Here is a 23,853-nt window from a genome sequence, read left to right as displayed (position 1 = left end):
GGGGCCAAACAATGCTGGTGATTTGAAAGCAATGTGAATCACCAATCACTGGGAGAGGAGATTAGAAGAAGTGATGGAAGTCTACCATGGAGTACTATATAATCGTTAGAAGCAACAAGTTAGATATATGCATAGCACTATCCAAGACAGAGCATTGATTAAAAAAAATAAGGAGTGAACTATCAAAACACTCTTTAAAATATGACAAGTACAATAAATAACAAAGCATACATAAATACACATTTTGCAAAAACATTAATAAATAAAAAGACATTTATTAAAATTCTTAGCACCATTGCTAGTCCAGAGGAGGAAGAGAGAAGGCTATGAGAAGAAGAAAAGTGATCAACTAAGTGATCAGCTAGTCAGTCCATCAAGAGAGACACCAATGAGGAAAATGTGCCTTCAACTGAGATTTAAGATTACTTCAATCCTTTTCATCTGATGTTCACATATATATATATTTATAATGCTAATAATATTAACCCTAAGTGTGTATACTCAAAATCAGGACAGATGGTAATCACATAGAATCTTAATTATTCACATCTGGATTCTTGAATTTTCTTATTGAGGAGAGATATGAAGGAAACATTTTTGGAGGAATAAATAGCTGTTTCTTAGATCAAGTAATTTTAGAATCCAAATGGAAAGGAAATACACTGAGGGAGTTCTACATAAAAGACAGGAAGTGAATCAGAAATTATACAAACCACTATATATTAGTGATCAGTATATGATTGGGTTTCACATTCTGCTGAGAGTGGGAAAGCCAAGAAACAGTGAACACATGCTAATTCAATTTTATAAAAGGGACCTACATCAAAATGTGGATATTAGAAAAAAACTGCAAGGAGACAGGAAAAAAAAAAAGCAAATAATCTACCAGAAACCTGGAGACTGTTTAAAACACCTTATTAGAAGCCTAGGCAAAATGTGTGCCAAGGATCAAGAAACCCAGGTGCTCAAACAAAATCCTTGCATGGCTAACTGGCAAAGCAAAAGAGGTCATTGTGGGTAAGGGGGAAAGGATGGCATTTTTAATGGTACAATTGGCCAAGAGAGCAAAACAAGAAAATCCACAAAGTAAGGCAAATCAGGTACAAAAAACATAAGACCATCTAAAAATGACTTGAAGGAATACTGAACTTGGTATTCCAAAGAAAATAATAAAAGTTTTAAAACAAAATAAATTAACAGTAAGATGCCAGCTCAAGAATCACTAGAACTATCTATAATAATAAAAGGCTAATACGTTAATTAGATTGGTCGTCATTGGACAACATCATTCTGGTTGTCCTTCCTGACCAAACCAGGTCTGGAGGGAAGCCAGCCCGGGCCCTGGGTGCCTGCGGGTGGCCAGAGGATGGAAACAGCCCAGGTCGCAGGTGCCTGCCAGAGGCTGGAGGAGGAAAGCCCGGGTCCCGGGTGCCAGAGGGAAGCTGGTGCTGGCAGCAGGGGAAAGGAAGATCTACTCTTGCACAAATTTTCATGCATCTGGCCCCTAGTATAAAATAATGGTGATAGAAAAATTGACCTTTGAAATTAAGGATTTGACAAAATAAATCAATGGATTCTTTATTTCAATTTTTTATTGTGGAAAAAAAATCAGATTTTTTTTTTCACAATAAAAAATTGAAGAATCCATTGTTTTCTTTTGTAAACATTTACTCCACATATCATATGCTACATACTCAATTCTGTTAAAACAATAACATGCTACATACTTAAAGTGACTTTGACATTCAGTTTCATTCTAGATGATCATATACAAAAATCACTTTTCCACGTTTCAATTCCAACAGTAGCATCAGATTATTCACAATTTGAAAAGTACCACCTGTGGCTCCAAAGCATTCCACATAGCAGTTTGAGATATATTTATAATGCAATTTACACACAAAAACTGGAATAATCAATATTAAAAGTTCTGATGCCCCTATTCTTTTATCCATTGATTATATTGTCAAAACAAAAATACACAGCACTAAAAAAAAACTATATGCACTAAACTAGTATTAATTTTAGGATACAAAAACTAAAAGAATGTAAATACACAAAATTAGATTATTTAACTGGTAGTATTTGACTTAGAGATAGCTTGGTGGGAAATGGACTTCTTCTACCTGAATATACCTAGGATTTATTCAAATGTCTGGGATTTAAAAATGGAAAGAATACCTCACATTTGCAAAAATCAATGTCAAGCTACATTCTTCCTCTTTCATGTTTGTTAAAATGACAATTCTACATTAACTGCTCAACTTACATTTCATTTGAATTAGAGATATGAAATAAAATTCACTCTGGCGATGTTAAAATGCTCAGAAAAAAATTAAATGTAAACATTAATTTTATTAATTATCTAAAGCAGAATATTTGTCTTGATTGAAATGGAAGATACCAAGAAAATGCCATATTCTCCCTCTGTCCTAGTCTAGGAACTATTTTTATGGGTCTTCACAAAAAGAAAAATGTTTTTAAGTTATTGAAAAATCAACAGTAATACTCTGAGTTTTATGATCTATATTTCATTTTCAAATTCTGCTATTTTTATTTTATTTTATTTTTTGGCTCTTAGAATTTAGTTCTGCTGCTCCTGTTCCTGACATTCATGCTTAACTAAAAACTATGGAATTCAATAAGTAAGGCAATCTTGGAATAACAGATAAATAAAAAATAAAACAAAGAATCTCTGGGCAATTTTTTTTCTATCATGCCACACAGGTCTCCTCAATTAACCCTCATATAATTATTTACATAAAGATGAAGCTTAAAGAAAGCTGATTCAAGAGGTTCCATCTAGAAAATATTAATACAGTGCAGACTGTCATCATTTAGATCAATACACACATATCTTGACAGCACGATGGTGCTATCACTTTCTTTCCAACATAAACACCATTCAGTGTTAGGAGTTTGACTCTAATAGGACATATTGATTATACCATCGTGTGCCCAGAGACACATATCCACATATACAAATCACTTGACACCTTAAAACAGTTTCCACAGCAGAGAAACATCAATGAGTGTGCATTTGTTTCTCTTATCTGGTGCTGCCCACTCAATTCTGTTCAGCAAATATTGATCAGCATTCTTGTATATGGCCAAAAATTGGGAAAGCTAATCAATCTATAAGCTGGAAATACCATGAATAAAATCCAAACAAAATAAAAGTCCACTAGTTAAAGTAATTCTATATAATAAAAGGCTAATATGCAAATCGCCTGAACAGTGAAATGACCAGTTACTATGACTTGCACTGACCACCAGGAGGCAGATACTCAATGTAGGAGCTGCCCCCTGGTGATCAGTGCACTCCCACAGGGGAGCACTGTTTAGCCAGAAGTTGGGCTCATGGCTGGTGAGTGTAGTGGTGGTGATGGGAGTCTCTCCTGCCTCCCAGGCAGCACTAAGGATGTCTGACTGATGGCTTAGGCCCACTCCCCAGGCCTAAGCCACCATTGGGACATCCCCTGAGGGCTCCCAGATTGTGAGAGGGCACAGGCTAGGTTGAGGGACATCCCTCTCCCAATACACAAGTACACAAATTTCGTGCACTGGGCCTCTAGTACATTCATAAAAGAAGAATGTGGTAGAAAAAAAAAGAAAAAGAAGCAGATAGACTAAAACTGATGTTACTTGCAAATAGGTATATGACATAGTTAGGTCAATATCATTAGTCAAGTTTATCCCTCATAGAATATGTTATAAATAGTACCTGAAAACAACTTGCAAATTGCTAAACAATATTTGTTTGTTTGTTTGTTTAAAAAATAACAACAGCAAAAAAACAACTAACTACCTGAGGCTACTGGTGAAAGGTAAATCTTATTTTGCTTCATGATATGTTTATATACTCAGGCAGCAGCTTCTTTGAATTGAAATAGGATTCTTTTTTTTTTAATATATTTTATTGATTTTGTACAGAGAGGAAGGGAGAGAGATAGAGAGCTAGAAACATCAATGAGAGAGTTATCGATCAGCTGCCTCTTGCACACCCCCTACTGGGGATATGCCCGCAACCAAGGTACATGCCCTTGACCGGAATCGAACCCGGGACCCTTCAGTCCCCAAGCCGACGCTCTATCCATTGAGCCAAACCGGTTTCGGCTGAAATAAGATTCTATATATATAACAATATATATTAATATAAATCATTTCATGATCAATGAAAAATTGGCTGAAAATATCTACTTCAAATTTATTTATCCCTCTATGCTTTTATCTCTGCACTCCTTCTTTATTAACATATGTGGCTTTCACCTGCATTAATTATTTTTACAATGTTTTTTACTTGTATATATTATTCCTGGTATGATACATGCTGTGACATGATTTCATCTGGGTTTTTGTATTTATAGATACCCTTAGTCTGTGCAGTCAGTTCTATAGGGGAATGAACCATTCATCAATGTAAATAGTTTTCAATGAAGACTTTGAAGGGATTCCAACTTGGCTGACTACAAATCCACAGATGTGTGCACCCTATGACTGAGATAACCACATATTCAATTATCTCACTTGAACTTGCAGGGAAGATTAATATGCTTTCCTAAACATTAAAAATGTTGGAATAAGAAGAATGTCTTTAAATAAAATATCTGCTAAGAGTAACCTTGCCATCTCCCAAATATAAATATTTAACTTCTATGACCATAAAATTGTGGTAAAATTATGTGATGATTATAATTTGATTTAAAGAAGTAGCAAGGTCATATCAAAATCACCTGGAGAGGAAAATAGAGAAAAAATAAGGAAGGGTTTGTGTTTTAAAATTATTGAAGAATACAAGAGGCCCCCCTGTCCCAATATAATCTCCCTCGGAAACCAAATCACATGCCTAGAATTTCCAATTACACTACTTTGGAGAAATAACCTCAAATAAGTTGAATTTCCTTTCCTGTCTCTGTCTCTCCCCACATGAAACTGTCTGACTGAAATGCCCTTTCTCTCCTGTCCCCTGCAAACACCTTCTGTTGATCTAGACTTGCCCTCTCTCGGCTGCACTCTGGTAAAGGTCCCATTCTTTCATTTCAGGACTCCCTTGATCCTTTGCCTCTACAATTTTCATCACACATCACAAAGCTGTAATTATTTTTAAGTGTTAGTCTCTCTCCTTAAACTGAGTGCATCTGAAGAGAAAGATTAAGTAACTATTAACCATTATCTCTTTATTCGACAATCATTTATCACAGAAGTGACAAGCTAAATAACACATAGTCCAAATTCTGACTGCAGCTAGATTTTGTTTTACACCTGCACAGTGTTCCAAAAGGACTGGAATTTTCTCACGAAAGTCCACATTTCTGGCATCTCTTTAAAAAAAAATCTAAAGACCTTACAACATCAGCCCTTCATTTGCGCAAGATACCATTAGGCTAGGGCTGAATACTGGTTTTTCATTTCAGACATGGCTGAAGTCTCCAGTTTGCCTCAGGCCACTCCATTCAAAGTTGTCTTATACCTTTCTTACTTTTCTATAATATTACATACTGGTCCGTGTATTTACTTGTTTTTGAGATTCCTGATCTATTTATATTAATCACTAAGATTAATAAAAGTAAATGAAAGAATTAAACACACTAAAATGAATTAAATTTTATAGCATAGAGAACAGTGTGGGAGGCCAGTCGTAGTTCCGGTGCAAAAGGTGAGATTCCAAGCAATAATGATATAAGCAGAAAGTGGCAGAAGGTGAGAATCACAGAATACATAATAAAAAATGCCAGTGATTTTTTTCACAGCTTTGTTTAAGGGCAGTACTAACATAATTGCAATTAAATCAATAAAACAAACACTAAAATATTCAATGTCATAAAAAAGCAACAATTTATGTATTTTGTGGAAGAGCCACACTGAAGGGGCCAAATAGCTACATGTGCCTCATGAGCCGCAGTTTGCTGACCACTGTTCTAAACTAACAATTCTAGTTTTATGTACCCAAAAAATAAAATACTGGAACAGGAAAAATAAAACTAAAATGAATAAATAGCTTTTAGTTTTGCTGAATCCCAATATCTATTATGATCAGCCTGCTTCCAACATCTCCCTCACTTAACTATTCCTTAAAGAGTTCAACAGATAAAATACAAAGATTCAACTTCACCTCCAAATCCTAAGGTTAACCCACGTTTGAGCCAAAAGTGGAGTAAGAATATATATAGCAGTAAATATGTTAGCCCATCATCAGTTTTATTTATCCAATAACCAGACACTGGGAGAACAAAACTGACTGAAAAGGTCATTTTTTCAGTCATATCAGGAGCTCACCTCTGAAGGAGGGAAGGCTAGTAATACTGTCTAACTATTGATACAATTTAGCGTGAATCCTGTTATAATAGGTGTTCACACAAAGTGATGTGATCAGTAAAGAGTTGGGGACTAACCTTGTTTATGACAGAGAAACTGATGAGGACTTATTGAATAAACTCTCCAGCTAAATAAATAAATAAATAAATAAATAAATAAATAAATAATTCTAGTTGAGGAAAGATTTTATGCAAAATGCATAGACAAAGAAGGATACAATTATCTATTTGTTTTAGAAAGATGAAACTAGAGAGAGAGTTTGGAAGATATTAAAATATGAGATTAAAGGTAGAAAGATAAATAAGAGCACTTCAAAAGTCTAGGCAAATACTCTTGATGAGGAGAATTTAATGGGTTTGAGACGAAGATGAAAGAGAGTTTGAAGTGAAATTTGTTTAGTAGATAAAAAGAGTATTTGGATTGCATATCAGGACTATGGGAGAAGTAGGAGTCAAATTGATTTGAGACTGCTAGCATGTTAGGCTTGATGAATGATTATGTTCTTATGATTGAGAGGGAATATAAAAAATAAACATGCTTTATAAAGAATGTGGTTTTAAATATGCTAGGTTAAGTTGCTTGTAAATATAGAGACTAAAAGGTGAAAATATTCAATAAGGAGCTAGAAATATGAGTTTTAAGAGAGAGGCAGAGCTGAAGATAGTGTGAGAGTCATTAGTGTAGTCACTCACATCAAAATGCCAGACTTCATTGTTTGCAAGCAGAAATAACTGTATTTTTTCTCAGTTTCTCTTAAAACTTCTACAGTGAGTTATTTTTCCACCTGTTGGATGAAATCAACAGATCTTTCTCTAGATCATTCTTTGGTGCAAAAATGCCTTTCATTATTTCCCCCCAAAGAATAGTTTCAGTGCACTATATACAATAAGTAATTTAGGAAATACTCAAATTCTGGCTTTCATCCAACCTCAGAGCTCCTTTTCTCCCCAGATTGCAATGGATTTCTGAAATTTATTCATTTTGCACTTATCTTCCTCCTTTCTGTCTTCACCCAGGATATGAATGAGAGAACGGAGAAGGAAACCTTAAAAGTGTTACTTGCTGATAGTGACCTGACACCTGTGCTTTCAGGGCTTGGATCATGTTCCAAGTTGATTCTCATGAGTACTTCCCTGAATTCCTTAAAGGATGCCCTTCTGAGAGCATCAGACCATAGCTTCCGTGGTATCAGCAGGCAATGCTCTCTGACTACTTACCATATCTTCCTCAGATTCTGCAAAAGCTATTGGTGAGTACAAATCAAGTCAAAATGAGATTTCAGTGATTTGAGATGTTTGGAGAGGAGACAAAGAACAAAGATGATAGTAGTTCAAGAAGGAATGACAACCAAGTAAAAAGCATTATTTGTATGCCCAGCTGGTGTACCTCAGTGGTTGAGTGTTGATATATGAACTAGGAAGTCACGACTCAATTCCCTGTAAGAGAATTCTGGCTTTCATCCAACCATGCCAAGGTTGTGGGCTCAATCCACAGTGTAGGGTGTGCAAGAGGCACCTATCAACGATTCTCTCTCATCATTGATATTTCTATCTCTTTCTCTCTTCCTCACTGAAATCAATAAGAATACATTTTTTAAAAAGCATTATTTGTATGTTTAGTTTGGCATGAGGAAGTACAGAGTATGTTTGACAGTTCTATCACTTTTTCCATACTCAGCTCAGTTGTATTTTTTCCTGGTTTCAAAAAGGAATTTATACCTGGTACTTTAAATCTCATAACTACCCTTGATCTATGGTTTCTTTCCTAAGTTTTCATTCAGGTAACCTTTCATTTATACCTATGACCATGAATAGGTCTCAGGTGAACTTGCTAATGAATGAGATCATGGTCCACTGATTAGGACCTTGTTCCTGACACAAGTATCTAAGTATCATCTGACCCACTGTCTTCACTAGTTTCTGCAACCTGTTACTCTCCTACTTTTCATGGGATTCCCATTCTTTGGTCACTCTTTGCCGGGACAATTCTACATATTGTCAAATATTTTGACATTGGGCTTTGGCTAGTAGGGGGTTAAGTCAGTTCCCCTATTCTATCCTCCTTCTCTCTGAGTCTCTCTCTGCCTTTCCTGCTCTTTTAAAAGTAGAGGCTAGATCTAAAGACAGTGGACTATGTCATGCTCAGCAGGTATTCCCAGGCAATACCAAAATAAATATTAAAGAATTAATTTCTAGATGTCTGTTAGCTTTCAGGAGCTAAATCAGAACATGGTTTGGCTTCCATCTTCTTATTTATTATGTCCTAGGGGGCAGAAACATATTATAATTTTAAAAATCATCATCAAACCAAGCTGATTTAGGGATATTACCTAACTGAAGTAAATTAAAAAAATATTTTCAAGCATAATTATCTTTGGGTAAAATAAAATAAAAAATATATATGTTTTTAACATTAACTACTCAACCACAAGGGGAAAAAAAAGCCATAAAAATTTAACAAAACTACGTGTCTTAATTAATTGCTTTATAAATGTTAATTGGTAAGAAAATAGATCTCCAGATGGAGTGAAATAACACATTTTTTCTCCTTTGGCAAATATTAATGAAAAGGAAAAAGATGATAATTCTGTTGCCTACTAAGTATCAGGCTCCCAATGAAATTCAGTTTCAGTCATAATTCTGTCACCAGTGAGTGCTAAGCAGGACTAGTGCTCCTTGTAGATCTGCCTCAATTTTATGATTTTCCCAAAGGCATGTCATATAGAAAATAAGAGACTTTTTATTTAATTGTTGCCATAATTAGAGGCAGTGGTGGGTGGTAAGGTTTGAATTTCCAGATATTTGTTTTAATGTCCTGCCATTTTCTTTTGGCCTCTCTGTCTTTACACAAATGAGGGTCCTAGATAAGTGGTTTGTCTATGGATGCATACTTTAAAACATATAGTCTTATCTATATATGTTGTCTGATCTTCTAGAAAGTAGATGTGTAAAATATTGTTTTCAAAGTTGCTAGTCCTCTCACTTTTGGTGTCTTGCTCATTCTTTCTTTTGCACACTGAAATGCATCAGCTACTATTTATTTTTATTGCTTATAGTCAGTTACTTAGGATTATTAAAAATGATGGTTTAGACATTTTGTAGCTATATCTTTACCCATAACAGCTCAAAGGGCAATAGAAACTAAGGAGAAAATAAACAAATGGTACTGCATCAAAATAAAAAGCTTCTGCACAGCAAAAGAAACATCAACAAAACAACAAGAAATCCCACTTCATAGGAGAATATATTTGCCAATGTTATATCTGATAAGTGCCTAATCTCCAAAATTTATAGGGAACTCAAACAATTTAACCAAAGGAAGATAAACAATCAAAAAATGGGCAAAGGATTTAAATACAATAGATACTTTTCAGTAATGGATATACTGAAAGCCAAGAGATATATGAAAACGTGCTCAAAGTCACTAATCATCTGAAGAGATGCAAATCAAAATTACAATGAGATACCATCTCACACCAGTCCAAATGGCTATCATCAACAGATGACAAGTGCTAGAAAGGATGTAGAGAAAAAGGAACCTTTGTGCACCGCTGGTGGGAGTACACTGCTTCAGTCGCCGTGGAAAACATATGGAGTTTCCTCAAAAAGTTAAAAATGGAACTCCCATTTGACCCTATAATCCCATTTCTAGGAATATATCCCAAGAAATTAGAAACACCAATCAAAAAGAGCTTATGTACCCCTATGTTCATAGTAGCACAATTTACAATACCTAAGATTTGGAAATAGCCTAAGTCCCCTTCAGCAGATGAGTGGATTAAAAAACTATGGTACACCTCCACAATGGAATACTATGCTGTTGTAAAAAAGAAAGAGCTCTTCCATTCACAACAGCATGGATAGACATGGAGAGCATTATACGAAACGAAATAAGCCAGTTGGAGAAAGACAAATATCACATGATCTCACTCATTTGCAGAATATAATTAACAACATAAGTTGATGAATAAAAATAGATGCAACCCTAGCTGGTCGGGCTAAGTGGATAGAGTTCAACCTGTGGACTGAAAGGTCCCAGGTTCGATTCCAGCCAAGGGCCACATGCCTGGGTTGCAGGCTTGATTCCCGGTGTGGGGTGTTCAGGAGGCAGCAGGTCAATGATTCTCCTCATTGATTTTTCTATTTCTCTATCCTTCTCCCTTCCTCTCTGAAATCAACAAAAATAAATATAAAAAAAAAAAATAGGTCCAGAAACAGATAATCATCAGACAATCAAACTTCAGAGGAAAGGCAGGCGGGGAGGGTAAAAGATCAACGAAAGAACTTGTATGCATGCATATAAGCATACCAATGGACACAGACACTAGGGAGTTTGGGGATAAGGGTAGCCCAGGAGAGGTCAATGGGGGAAAAAGGAGACATATGTAATACTTTAATATGTAATACTTACACAATAAAGAATTAAAAAAATGATTCTATATAATAAAAGGATAATATGCTAATTAGACCAGACGTCTTTCCTGACAAAGCCAGGGCTGGAGGAAAGCCAACCTGAGTCCCTGATTCCTGCCGGTGGCCAGGGGGGAAGCCAGCCAGGATCCTGGGAGCCTGCGGGCAGCTCAAGGAAGCCAGCCTGGGTCCCAGAGGGAAGCTGGTGCTGGCAGCCGGGAGAAGGAAGGCCTACTTTTGCATGAATTTTTGTGCATCAGGCCTCTAGCATATAATGAAAGGGTAATATGCAAAATGACTGAGCAGTGGAACTAGTCACTATGATGCACACTGACCACCAGGGGGCAGATGCTCAATGCAGGAGCTGCCCCCTGGTGGTCAGTGAGCTCCCACAGGGAGAGCACCACTCATCCACAAGCCAGGCTGATGGCTGGTGAGCACAGTGGAGGTAGTGGGAGCCTCTCTTGCCTCCACAGCAGTGCTAAGGATGTCTGACTGATGGTTTAGGCCCGCTCCCTAGAGAGCGGGCCTAAGCCATCAGTTGAACATCCCCCAAGGACTCCTTGACTCCTAATGGGCACAGGCTGGGCTGAAGGGACTCCTTCCCCCACCTGAGTGCATGACTGTTGTGCACCCGGCCTCTATATAAAAGTCTATTCTAACATTATGAATGGTTTGGCTGAATTTTATAGCAGTCCTGTGAAGCTAAATAATAGACATTAAGCAAGGTAGAATAAATCAATATTTTTCCAAACAAGCACAATATTTTAGCTTGTTTTCTCTGAATTATCTTTACTAACTGTTAAGCTTTGTAAGTGTGTCAGAAGGAAAAAAGCATATAGCATTTCCTGAACACTTACTATTATTCTAGGCACTAAGTTATGGCTTTTGATTCAAATGAGAGATGAGTAAAAATGATTACAACATAGGGAACATAATATCTATAGCACACTCAGTTTGTTCAACATCCATTCCATTCTTTCTTGCTAGTAGAATTCTGATTTTGTTGTTTGGAGCAGCTAAATACTCACTTTTCTCTTATAACTAGCTATGGCCATGTGACAAAATTCTAAAGACAGAGAAAGTAAGAACAAATAGGAGGAAAAAAAATTTAACTGTGTGTTTTCATGGATATTAAGTAGACTTATTGTGGTAATTATGTCACAATATATACAAAGGTTAAATGATTATGTTGTACACTAAAAAGTAATATAATGTTATATTTCAATTATAAGTTAATTAAAAAAAAAGGAAGGAGAGAGAGGAAGAATGGAGGAGGGAGAGGAAGAATAACCAGACCACAAAGATGAAGCTCATGTTTAGGGTTTTGTTTTGAACTTTATTTTGGGAAATAAAAGTAATTCAAGCAATAGAAACATCAACATTGTTGCTTAGATTCTGCCACCTCATCAAACTTTTAGAAAACCAGAAAAGCCAGAATAAAATATCCTAGTCTTAAAGGAGCAAATGACAACTATATTTGTGGTCAGAGATTATGCCAGTCTACCCCAAACTATTTGGCAGTGGTACAAAAACTATACCCTAAGCCAGGCAGAAGATAGATACCAGGAGAATGGAAGAACCCTGTGACCAGATCCCAATACCATGCCTCATCCTATTTTTACTCTATCAGGCTTCTTTATCCTCAATGTTTGCTTTAAAACAACAAGAGCAGAGCAGTTTGAAAAACCATAAGTGGCCTGAAAAGTTAGAGTGAACAAGGCTGTGAAAAAAGTTATTGCCAATTCAATAGAAACTATGAGTATAAAGGAGATTGACTTTAAAAAGTATACTCACTGAAACAAGCATCATCCCCTTCAAATTTTTCATTTTGGAGGGGACTCATGTCTATTACATTTTCATTGTTCAAAATGTTTTTTAATTCATCATCTTCAGAATATGTTCCAAAACATATTGCACACTTTTAAATAGCCTCAGAATTGGTACTTAATTATCTTTCAAAGTGGATTTGGTTTATGGAGATAAATCAAATGTGTGGCCCAGCTGTATGACTCAGTTTGGTGATCAAATTACAGAATATGTTTGGTAGTTGTAGATTATTTTGTTCAAATTAAGACACAAGTATAAGAAAGTACAACTGAAACTCTCATATATAAAGCAATAATTTACTCATATAGAGTAGAACATGATTATTAACAAACCTTCAAGTACAACGTGTTGAATAAATCAGTACTTACATGAGTAAATATCTATGCCACCTGTCAAGGATAAGACCATCCATAAAATCCTTGCTTATTTCTAGTCTACATATTTAAATTATGATAGCTAAAATGTTTTTAAAATTCTGTATTTTTTAATGAGTTACTTCTAAGCTCTTCAAGAGGAAACCAATTACTTAAGGGTTGAGTAAACTGATTTTTGCCTATGCAAATATTATCTGAGATATTCAGGAAAGGCTAAAAGTTAGTTTTATTTCCTGGGTTATTTTTAAAAGGCCCCAATTCTTGAGTAAACAAGGTGACAAGAAAAACTTTCTTGGACTGCCTAGAGTCTGAAATACAGGCAATTCCAAAATTGGACACAATAAATGCTTCCTTTTTAATGTATGGATATTAAGAATTCCTCTCTATACAGATAGTTTTCCTGAGAGATGGTAAGTTTTTTCCTCCTCAACATTAACTTCAGTTGATTCCTGTGCTGAAAATGGATCTGCCATCACCATTCTCCACCCATTTCCTCCTCTCTGACCTCAAAATCATGAAAGGAATGAACACTTTTAGTTGTTAGTATGAATGGCTACAATGAATCAAATACCTACCAAGTGCCATGTTGCAGCTATTAACACTCACAACCAAACTAAAAAAAGAAGAATATTAATTATCCCCATTTTTCAGATTGGGAGTTTGAAAAAATCAGTATAGTGTTATGAGGCAGAGCTTACATTTGAACTCAGACACTTTTGGGTCTGAACTTGGGTGATGGAAAAGAAGTTTGACTTAGACAGCAATAACATAAGTATATTGTCCTTGATCTCGTGTCAAAATAATGATCAGATCACATTATTTCAAGTTTTACATGAACTTGCCATTAAAAATGAAAAAGAAGTCATGAAGACATGACACTGACAAGGTGCAGTAAAAAATATATGTTGAATTAATACATGTTGCTGAAATTCAATACATTTTAAAGTTAAAGATGGCCAGGGTATATTGGCCATCTGTAAAACTGAACTGTGTAAAGAATTCAAAACATTTCTACCTATTAGAAACTTATTATATGTTGCGAAAAAGTGAGATACTCTTTTCTTTCATTCTGTAAAAGTTAAGGGCATCAGACCTTTAGCCATTCAATTCATCTTTGCATCATTAATCATGATGGATTGTCCACTTACAAAGGCAATTATATTATGTGTGATTTGGATCTTGATGGAAAAAGAGAAATTAAGTGTAGGTTTATGCAACATAAAATTATATTTGAAAAAGAGCTCCAGCTTGAACAGCATTCAGACCAGTCAAATCATCATCAGCCTAGCCTCTTTTATATCACACCTTTAGTGGTTAATGCTCCTTTTTGTTACCTGCCTGCCCTAGTAGATGTAATAGCACTGAGTCATCCAGAGACTCTTGCCTTTTAGTCATAATGGATTCATTTACATCTTATTAGTGTAATAAATCATTCTGCATACATTTAGATGACTACTAAGGCATGGCAATAGCAGCACACTCATCAATTATTCTTGCATTGATAGTGCAGTCTAGAATGTTCAAGTGATATTATTAAAATTCTTCTTAACATCAAAACCTGGAACATAACACTGCCACATAAGCACCTATTTTTGAAAGTCTTAACACGGTGTGCATTTTCTTATTTTCAAGTAATTGGGGGCATACAGTTTCTTATAACTCATTATTCCTCTTGTCAGTCCATTCATTTTCATTTTCTTTGTTCATATAATTTTAAATTTAAAATCTTATAAATTTCATTTGTCAGCTTCTCTTTACTTTTTCCATTTGCTTTCTTTTCTCTCTTAGCTTTTCTGCCTATAGCTAGCTTCACTTTTCTCTCTGTATCACTTCCTCTGTTTTATTCTTTTTTTCTAATTCCCATATATGACAACTAAAAGAAACAGAAGTAGGTATCAAGGTAGTATCAAAATCATAGGTATAAGAATGTATTTTGGAAGGAATATTCAATATAATATAAATTTTGTATTTAAAAATCAAAAACATTTTAGCTCTTTTATAATATCAGGTTCTAAAAATAATATAGGAAAACAATTGGTGACAGATAGACAAATGATATATCTTTATTATTCATCAAGGTAATAGCCCACTAAAAGAGCATGAAGATTTTATTCTTATAAAAGAAAAACTGGAGTTTGAAAAAGCATAGAAATAATGCTATGTGTCCAGATGAAAAATCTTAAGTTCATGCTACACAGGATGAACTGGTAGAAGGAAGGGTAATATATTTATTCTATAGAAGAAAATAATGGTAATTAGATAGTGATTTCCAAATATTTGAACAAATGTCATATGAAAGTTGGAATATATGGGTTTGGGATCTTCAGAGCCATATGACCCTTATCCTATAAATGGCATTTATAGAAACGATTTTAAAAGTATTTAAGACTTCTATCTTTTCAAGACTCTATACTATGAGGGTTAATAAAAGAACACCCATATCCCAGCTTGTGTGGTTTAATGGTTGATCATTAACCAATAAACCAGGAGGTCATGGTTCAATTGTTGATAGGGCACATGCCCAAATTATGGGCTTGATCCTCAATAAGGGACATGCAGGAGGCAACCAATTAATGATTCTCTCTCATAATTGATGTTTCTATCTCTCCCTCTCCCTTCCTATCTCTGAAATCAATAAAACCATTTTTTAAAGAACACTCCAGAATAGAGTTGGAATAAGGTTGAGCATTGGCCTAGTCATTTAAAAGCCCTGAAATTTCCCTAGCTGGTTTGGCTCAGTGGGTAGAGCATCAACCTGTGGATTGAAGGGTCCAGGGTTAGACCAGTCAAGGGCACATGCCTGGGTTGCAGACTTGATTCCCAGTAGGGGCTGTGCATAAGGCAGCTGATCAATGATTCTCTCTCATCATTGATGTTTCTTTTTAAAAAAATATTTTTTATTGATTTCAGAGAGGAAGGGAAAGGAAGAGAGAGATAGAAACATCAATGATGAAAATCATTGATCAGCTACCTTTTGCACACCCCTACTGGGGACGGAGCCCACAACCCAAACATATGCCCTTGACCAGAATCTAACCTGGGACTCTTCAGTAGGCAGACCAACACATTATCCACTGAGCCAAACCCACTAGGGCTCATTGATGTTTCTATCTCTCTGTCACTCTCCCTTCTTCTCTGAAATCAATAAAAATATATTTAAAAATAAATAAATAAGTGAAATTCTGAAATTCATAGATACAAACACTGTGGTGATTATCACAGGGAAAGAGGGTGGGACAAGGTAGAAGAGGGTAAAGGAGGATAAATGATGATGGAAGAAGATTTGACTTGGGGTGGTGAACAATGAACACCAATACAATATACAGGTGATGTATTATGGAACTGAAGCCTATATAATTTTATTAACGAATGTCACTCCAATAAATTCAGTAATAATAATTTTTAAAAGCCCTGAGCTGTAAATCAATAAATGTGCAGGATTCCAGCACATGAAACTTGTTTTCAGGTCTCTTAAGACTTCTTCACTGAGCTTGGCAACCAACTGTCTTCCATCTGCTCAACCCAGAGAACATAAGAATTTGGGGTTGAAGTGAAGCTAAAGAGATTAATGTTAAATATGAAAATTTTATGACAGTGATGTTTATTAAGGCATGGAATGTGTAACCAATGAAATAATCTCTTCATTGGAGGTCTTCACATAGAAGTAATTTTCTCCTCTTTCTGGGATGGTTTGAATTTTCTTGCAAGTATGAAATGGACAGAGTTACTTATTCCAAACAGAATTCTTTTTACCATGTACCAACACTTCATTTATCTAGCTTCATTGAGGAATGGACTGCTATATAAAGCACCAAGTAAATAGTTTATTTTCAATGCCAATCTAAACACTTTTGCAATAAATCTTTTCAAAGTTTATTTAATTTACAAATTACTTAGAAACATTATGTTGAATTTATTTTAAATTATATTATAGATTTTAATTAATTAGACAATATTATAATTAAGATCTTAGTGTGTTAAATATATTAATCTCAGAGAATTTTAAACTGTATTTTACTACATTAAGTCATACATTAAAATTAAGTTACATTAATATTTAACCTCAAAATCTCTTTTATCCCTCTTTCCATATGGCACTCCCTAGCCATGGGGAATTTGCATTTTGAAGTTTCCACTTCCATTATTTTTTTAATTTACTTTTCTTTTTGGAAAATCCGAAAAGTGTGATTTTTTGAATGCTCTCTGAAGAAAAAGTAACTAAGAAAGGAATGAAGATATGAGACTATTGTTAAAGAATAAAGTGTAGGATCACTGCCTGGTTAAGAAATATTTTTTGCTTTCCTCTGTGTCTTTCACTAGGCATTTAGGCATTCCTGCATAACTGTCATTTGGATGAATGTTGATGCATTGGTTTTCTATTGCTATTTGACAAACTACCTCAAACTTTAATAGCTTAAAACAACCCACATTTACTAGTAGTATCACACAGTCTGTGGGTCATGAATATGGGCCCATGTTATGCTTTACAGTCTTTTAAAATGTTGTAAGGTCTGAGGTCTCATTGGAAGGCTCTACTAAAGAAGAAACCACTTCCAAGTTCATTCTGCACTGGAGACAAAACTCAGTTTCTCATGGCTGTTGGCAGAAGGACTGCCAGTTCTTATTGGCTATTCCTAGACACATGGGCCTCTTCGTTATAGCTTCTGCTCCTTAGAGACAGAAAGAGAGAGCTGCTAGCAAAACAGAAAGCCTGACTTTTACTACTCTGTCACAGGAGTGATGTCCATCATGTTTCCCATATTCTGTTTATTAGAAGAAAATCACTAGATCCAGCCCATAACTGAAGGAGTAGATTACAGAGGGGCATGAATACTAGGGGAAAGGGGTCATTGGGAGCCATGTGAGAAGCTGCGCATGACAGCTGCTATACTGGATAGCTCAGTCAGGCATGTGTAAAAATCTAAAGTGTAAAAAAATGCTTGCATGCATCTAGAGGTATGCCCCCCCACCCCCCCGCACTCCATTGGATAAGGGTATTATCAGGCTTATTTATGTGACATATAAAATATGTGAGATCCAACTTATGATAAATGACTGTCAAATAAATATTTTAAACTGAAAGAAACTAAACATCTATTCAAATATAATTTTAGTGAGAACAATACTTTGAAGTTCAGGGGAATTAGAGTGAGTGCAGTTTAGATTGAAACACAAGACCTAAGATTCAGTCTTTTTCCAAATTAAGGATGTCAGTAGGTTTGTTCTGGGGACTGAGTTGCTTAAGAAGGATGAATAGAAAGAGTTTTGAGAAAAGAGCAGCAAGATAATGAACTGTGGTGGGCATAACCTAAGGTTAACAGGCAGCAAATTTATTCTTAACTTTGGTCCCCACTTCTTAGTTAAAATATAACCTCGCACATGCTACTGGAAGTATGTAGCCTCAGAAATAATAGCAAAGAAAACGGAATTCATTCCTAGAAGTTTGGTTCAGATGATGGGACAATTCACTGCAGGTCTCAGAGCCATTGTACACCAGTGAGACGTGTGCTGAAAAGCCCTTGCTTTGGTTAGGGTTAAGATTTCTCCATGCATCAGGCCTACATTAACACACGCTGAAAAGCGGTTGGATAGACGGGCTAAATCAGATCAATATCTTCAGTGTGAGCAGGTATCCATATTAAAAATCACATAACTAGAATGAACTTTTAGAACCCAATTAAGTCCAATGTAGATTCAGAATATGTAATGGAGGTAAGTGCAAGTTCAAGTGGAAATAAACTATTTTTATTTCAGAGGTGACAGATGTATCTGGAATAGAAAGATATTCTACAAGATTTGATCATATACAGGAGCCATCTATCTCACATTTTAGTTTCATTCAGGGAAAACCATAACTGATTCTCAAAGGAGTTGGGAGGCAATTATGGCATAACTCGCAGAGAGTATCCACACTGTAGTCTCAGTAATTAAATGATGTAGCCAGCTAGTGGGAGAAAAGGAAAGGCAAGATAAGGTCTCTTCAGAGTAAAACCATACCAGCCCCCCTTTTTTTTTCATATTATGACTGTGACAATGACACTAATGATTTTGGGTAAATATTCTTGGTAAACTATTTCCCAATACCACTGTCAAATACGTGACTTTTTATGTTGTCATAGACAATGCATATTCAATAGAGTATAATGCCAAAATATTAAATAGCCTGTAGGTATTTATTCATTTGATTTTTCCCTTTGTTTATCTTTACCCAAGGATATTTTTTCATTGATTTTTAAAGAAAGTGGAAGAGAGAGACAGAGGAGGAGGAGGAGGCAAAGGAGGAGGAAGAGGAGGAAAAGAAAGAGAGAGAGAGAGAGAGAGAGAGAGAGAGAGAGAGAGAGAGAGAGAGAGAGAGAGAGAGAGAGAGAGAGAGAGAGAGATGGATGTGAGACACACTGATTAGTTGCCTCCTGCATGTACTCCAACTGGGGCTGAGGATGGAACTTGCAACCCAGGTCCATGCCCTAAATCAAACCTATAACCTTTTATTGTGCTGGCCAATATTTTTATCACTGAGCCACATCAGCAAGAGATCATTTGATATTTTTTATTTCCAACTAGCCAACTGAGGATGTAAAAGTCAGGCTAACAACTGGTGAAATTAGAAGAATATAACAATGCTAAAAGTGACATTCTGGCTCAGGCTTTATAATTCAGCATTATTAGTATAGTCACCATGATATCCAGAGGACTTCCATGATTATTCCCACTTTCCCTTGTCTTCTCCCATTACCTACAGTTAGCCTTAGAATAGCGATCGGCAATCTAACTCATTGTATTCCAGCTTTCTGTCACCAACAGAAAAACTAGCACAAAAGTCACTAACGGCCTCCCTTCACCTATATGCAGGGGCTTTTTTTCTTCTATTTAATCTGGTTTATGTTATTGATAATAGCTGCCCCTGCAGATTTCTCTCCTTTTAGTTTTGAAAAACAAACAAACCATACTCATTCTGACTGTCCTCTCGGAGACTTTACAGTCACTCTTTGTTTATTACTTAATTATTGAGTGGGTATAGTCCATAAGTGTAGTTTGTACTTCAGGTCTCCCTTTTCATTTTACAGGCACTCTCCAGGAAGTCTCAACACCATCATAGAATTAAACCATCACCTTTAGAGCTATTGACACAGTTTCTGTATCTCTCCCTCTAATTTCTTCATGAGCTCCAGATCAGTTTTTTCATCAGCCCACTGAGCGACTCCCACTGGAGCCCCAGGGATATGGCAGGCTCAGCTTGTCTAAAAGTAAACTTTCTTTATCTTTAACTATATGCACATTTCCCCCATATTCCCTATCTAACATGAAATCGTTACCACTCAGCCAGTTAGCTTAACCTTCCTTGACTCCTTTCTCATGACTGCCACCCCATATCACCAAGAAAGTCTGCTTATACCCTAGATATTCTGAGTCGGTATCCTACATTTAATTCTCTCTGTCATACCTTTACTAAAATGCTTCTCATCTCTCTGATGGTATCAAAGTCACTTCCTAATTGCTCATCCTCTTCATACAATCTCTTCCTGTTTCATATCTTTCACTTCCTTTTTAAAAAATATATATTTTATTTATTTTTTTACAGAGCAGAAGGGAGAGAGATAGAGAGCTAGAAACGTCTATGAGAGAGAAACATCGACCAGCTGCCTCTTGCACACCCCTTGCCAGGGATGTGCCCGCAACCAACGTACATGCCCCTGACTGGAATCCAATCCAGGACCTTTCAGTCTGCAGACCTATGCTCTACAACCGGTTTCGGCCACTTCCTTTTTTGCTAGAAAAATCTTTTGAAATGTACACATAATGTGCCACATGCTGCAAAAAGTCTACTTTATTCCCTATAGAATAAATTCAAGATGCTTAGATTATACGTATAAAACGCTTTACATTCTTGTCCCAAGTATCTTTTCAGATTTGTCCTCTGGCAATGTTCTTCAAGTAGATTTTTCTCTGACTGCACAGATCTCCCTTATCGCCTAAATATATCATGCAGTGTGTCTTCATGCATTTCTAAATGTTCTTCCTTATGAATCTTCTTTCATCTATTTAATCCTGTCAAACTCACATAATCCTAAAGTTCTATGCAAAAATACTACCTCTTCCCCAGCTTGAAAGTCATGATTAGTCATTACAATGCATTTTTGCTGTGTGCATTTGGTACACACTTTTACCAAACAATACGTATTATGTTGTATAAATTAATATTCTCTAATGGCTTTTCCACCTACCAGATCATGATCTATTAATGGATAGCCATCTTTCTATGTCAGTAACATTGTACTTGGGTATTAAATAAGTAAACGTGCTTTTATTAATAAAAGGCACTAATTTTTATAAATAAGGGCTACATTTTTTTCAATACACACACATTTTACAGGCACTCTCCAGGAAGTCTCAACACCGTCATAGAATTAAACCATCACCTTTCTTTTTTTACTATTAAAAGCCAAGCTATCTTATAATATAGTTTTCAAACTAATCTTCATATCATTTTATAAAATATTATTTTGGGGTTCAAATAATCTATATTTTAATTATTATGCATCCAAGGCTGAAATTGTAGTTTGTGATGTATAAATGTTGGCAAAAAACTTCTTATGTATTTTTTACATACCTACTAAGCATCAGGTTATGTGTGTGTATCCCATAAATCAAGAATAGATGCCTACAAATTTGTAGTGTAGCTCCTCTATGTGTTTCCGGAACAAATTTGTTATATAAGCACCTTTTCTGAACTCTATGGCTAAATATAAGTCTTCTTGGTTATGTTCCTAGATGTTCAGTTGTCCTCAATGTTCCTTCAAATTATTTTTTCTGGGAATAAAGAGCTAACATAGTCTTTGAGATTAAAGTTATGTTTTTATAAGAAAAGAAATATCAATACCTGCAATTAAGTCTACATTAAAATTTTTAATAAAAATAAATAAATAAATGTGATAGGATGGACACAAAAAAGAAAAAAATAGAAAAAAATAAATTTTCCTCCACTGAAGGTAAGCTTTGAGGGTTTTAGCTTTCTTTTGCTGTGAATACTAGGCTGCATACATTCCAGCAGATCTCTATGAGGAGTGACAATGAAGCACAACTTGTTTTTTTGTTTTTTTTGTATTGCATCTTAATGCAAACCTTTTAATTGATGATGCAGAGTGACTAAGGACTGCTGTTTATTTTTTGTTGTCATTATAAAGCAAACCATGGTGAAAAGCATGCTTATCCTATATAATAAAGAGGTAATATGCAAATTGACCCTCATGCACTCACATCACAAGATGGCTGCCCCACATCATCACAAGATGGCCACCACAAGATGGCTGCTCCAAGTCTTCAGAAGATGTCTGCCCCCAAATCATCACAAGATGGCCATCCCCATGTCATCACAAGATGGCCACCCACACACTGTCACAAGATGGACGATAGGGGAAGGCAGTTGGAGGTGACCAGGCCTACAGAGAGGGCAGTTGAGGATGACTAGGACTGCAAGAGAGGGATGTTGGAGGTGATCAGGCCAGCAGGGGAACAGTTAGGTATCAATCAGGCCAGTAGGGGAGCAGTTGGGGGCAATCAGGCAGCCTGAAGGAGAATGATTAGGAGCCAGCAGTCCCGGATTGTGAGAGGGATGTATGACTGCTGGTTTAGGCCCCCTTTCTGCAGGATGGGGCCTAAACAGGCAGTGGACATCCCTGAGGGGTCCCAGATTAGAGAGGGTGCAGGCTGGGCTGAGGGACACTCCCCCCCCTTGAACAGATTTCATGCACTGGGCCTCTATTATTAAATAAAATCAGCATAAGTGTCACTCTAAAACATTTATATCTGGTTTTGGAAGGTCTACTTTAATGACTCATCTACTTCTCAACGGATGTCCAACCTTTCCCATGAGATAAGCTATTTGTAAAAAATATTCTTGCTCTGTCACATACAGATGCTGAAAATGAAATTATTTAGGGTCCTAAAAAATCTAAGTCTCATAATACTTCTACACCAAGAAAGTCTTGCTAATGTTAATTAACCAAAATTTGGAACTTTTTTTTTTTAACTGAGCCAGCAAACCATCTTTAATTTACAAAAGAATATATTTCAAAATTATGTGACTATTAAAACTTTCTATATAAATGTGTATGTGCATATGTATGACTTTTTAGGACTAGAATAATGTATTATGTGATCTTATATGATGGGTGTATACACTCTTTATTAAGCAGTTCATTTATTCAGCATGCATTATTTGTTAATTCAAAATAGTTACTGATGGCCTTCCACATGTCTGTGATATTAAGGATAGACATTAGGAATATTCATGTGAACAAGACTGAATTTCTGCCCTGTTAGAGCTTTCAGTCAAGAAGAGGATGAATAGAGAAAACAGTAGAGTATAAAAAAGGCTAAGACATGAAAAGAATAGAATGCTATATAGAACCACAAAGCAGGGTGCCTATGCTTAGATAAATAAAGAGAATTCCAGGGGGAAAAAGATATCTTAGGTGACATCTAGAAAATGGCAAGAAGTTGCAATGCAGAGATAATCTCACGAGTTTAAAATATTTGAGCTGACAGATAGCAAGGTGGACAACTGCTTGAAACTAAGTTTAGCAACATCAAAAACAAAGCAGCAGGAGCTTTCTGAGATTGTGATGTTAAGTTGGTGAATTTTGCAAGTTCGACCCAGATGTTTTCTTTTTCACTTCAGTGGGACCACAGAAAGATAGAAGAGGAACAGTTTGCAATCACTATTAGTAACCCTTTAAGGACAATTTTTCCCCAGTGACCTTTGATGGAGCAGCAGGATAAGGAGGCTAGGAATGAGGCAGTGGTAGAAGCCAGAGCACAGAAATGTACCTCATTCTGACTAGTGGTACAGACTGCAGTTTACAGGGTGAGGAGGAATATGGTTATCTGCTCTCCCAGCACCCAATTCCTTTTTCCTCTCGATTTAC

Source organism: Pipistrellus hanaki (genome assembly GCF_964339955.1).
Source record: "Pipistrellus hanaki genome assembly, chromosome: 4".
NCBI classification, from domain to species: domain Eukaryota; kingdom Metazoa; phylum Chordata; class Mammalia; order Chiroptera; family Vespertilionidae; genus Pipistrellus; species Pipistrellus hanaki.
Note: the sequence above shows the minus strand (reverse complement) of the source record.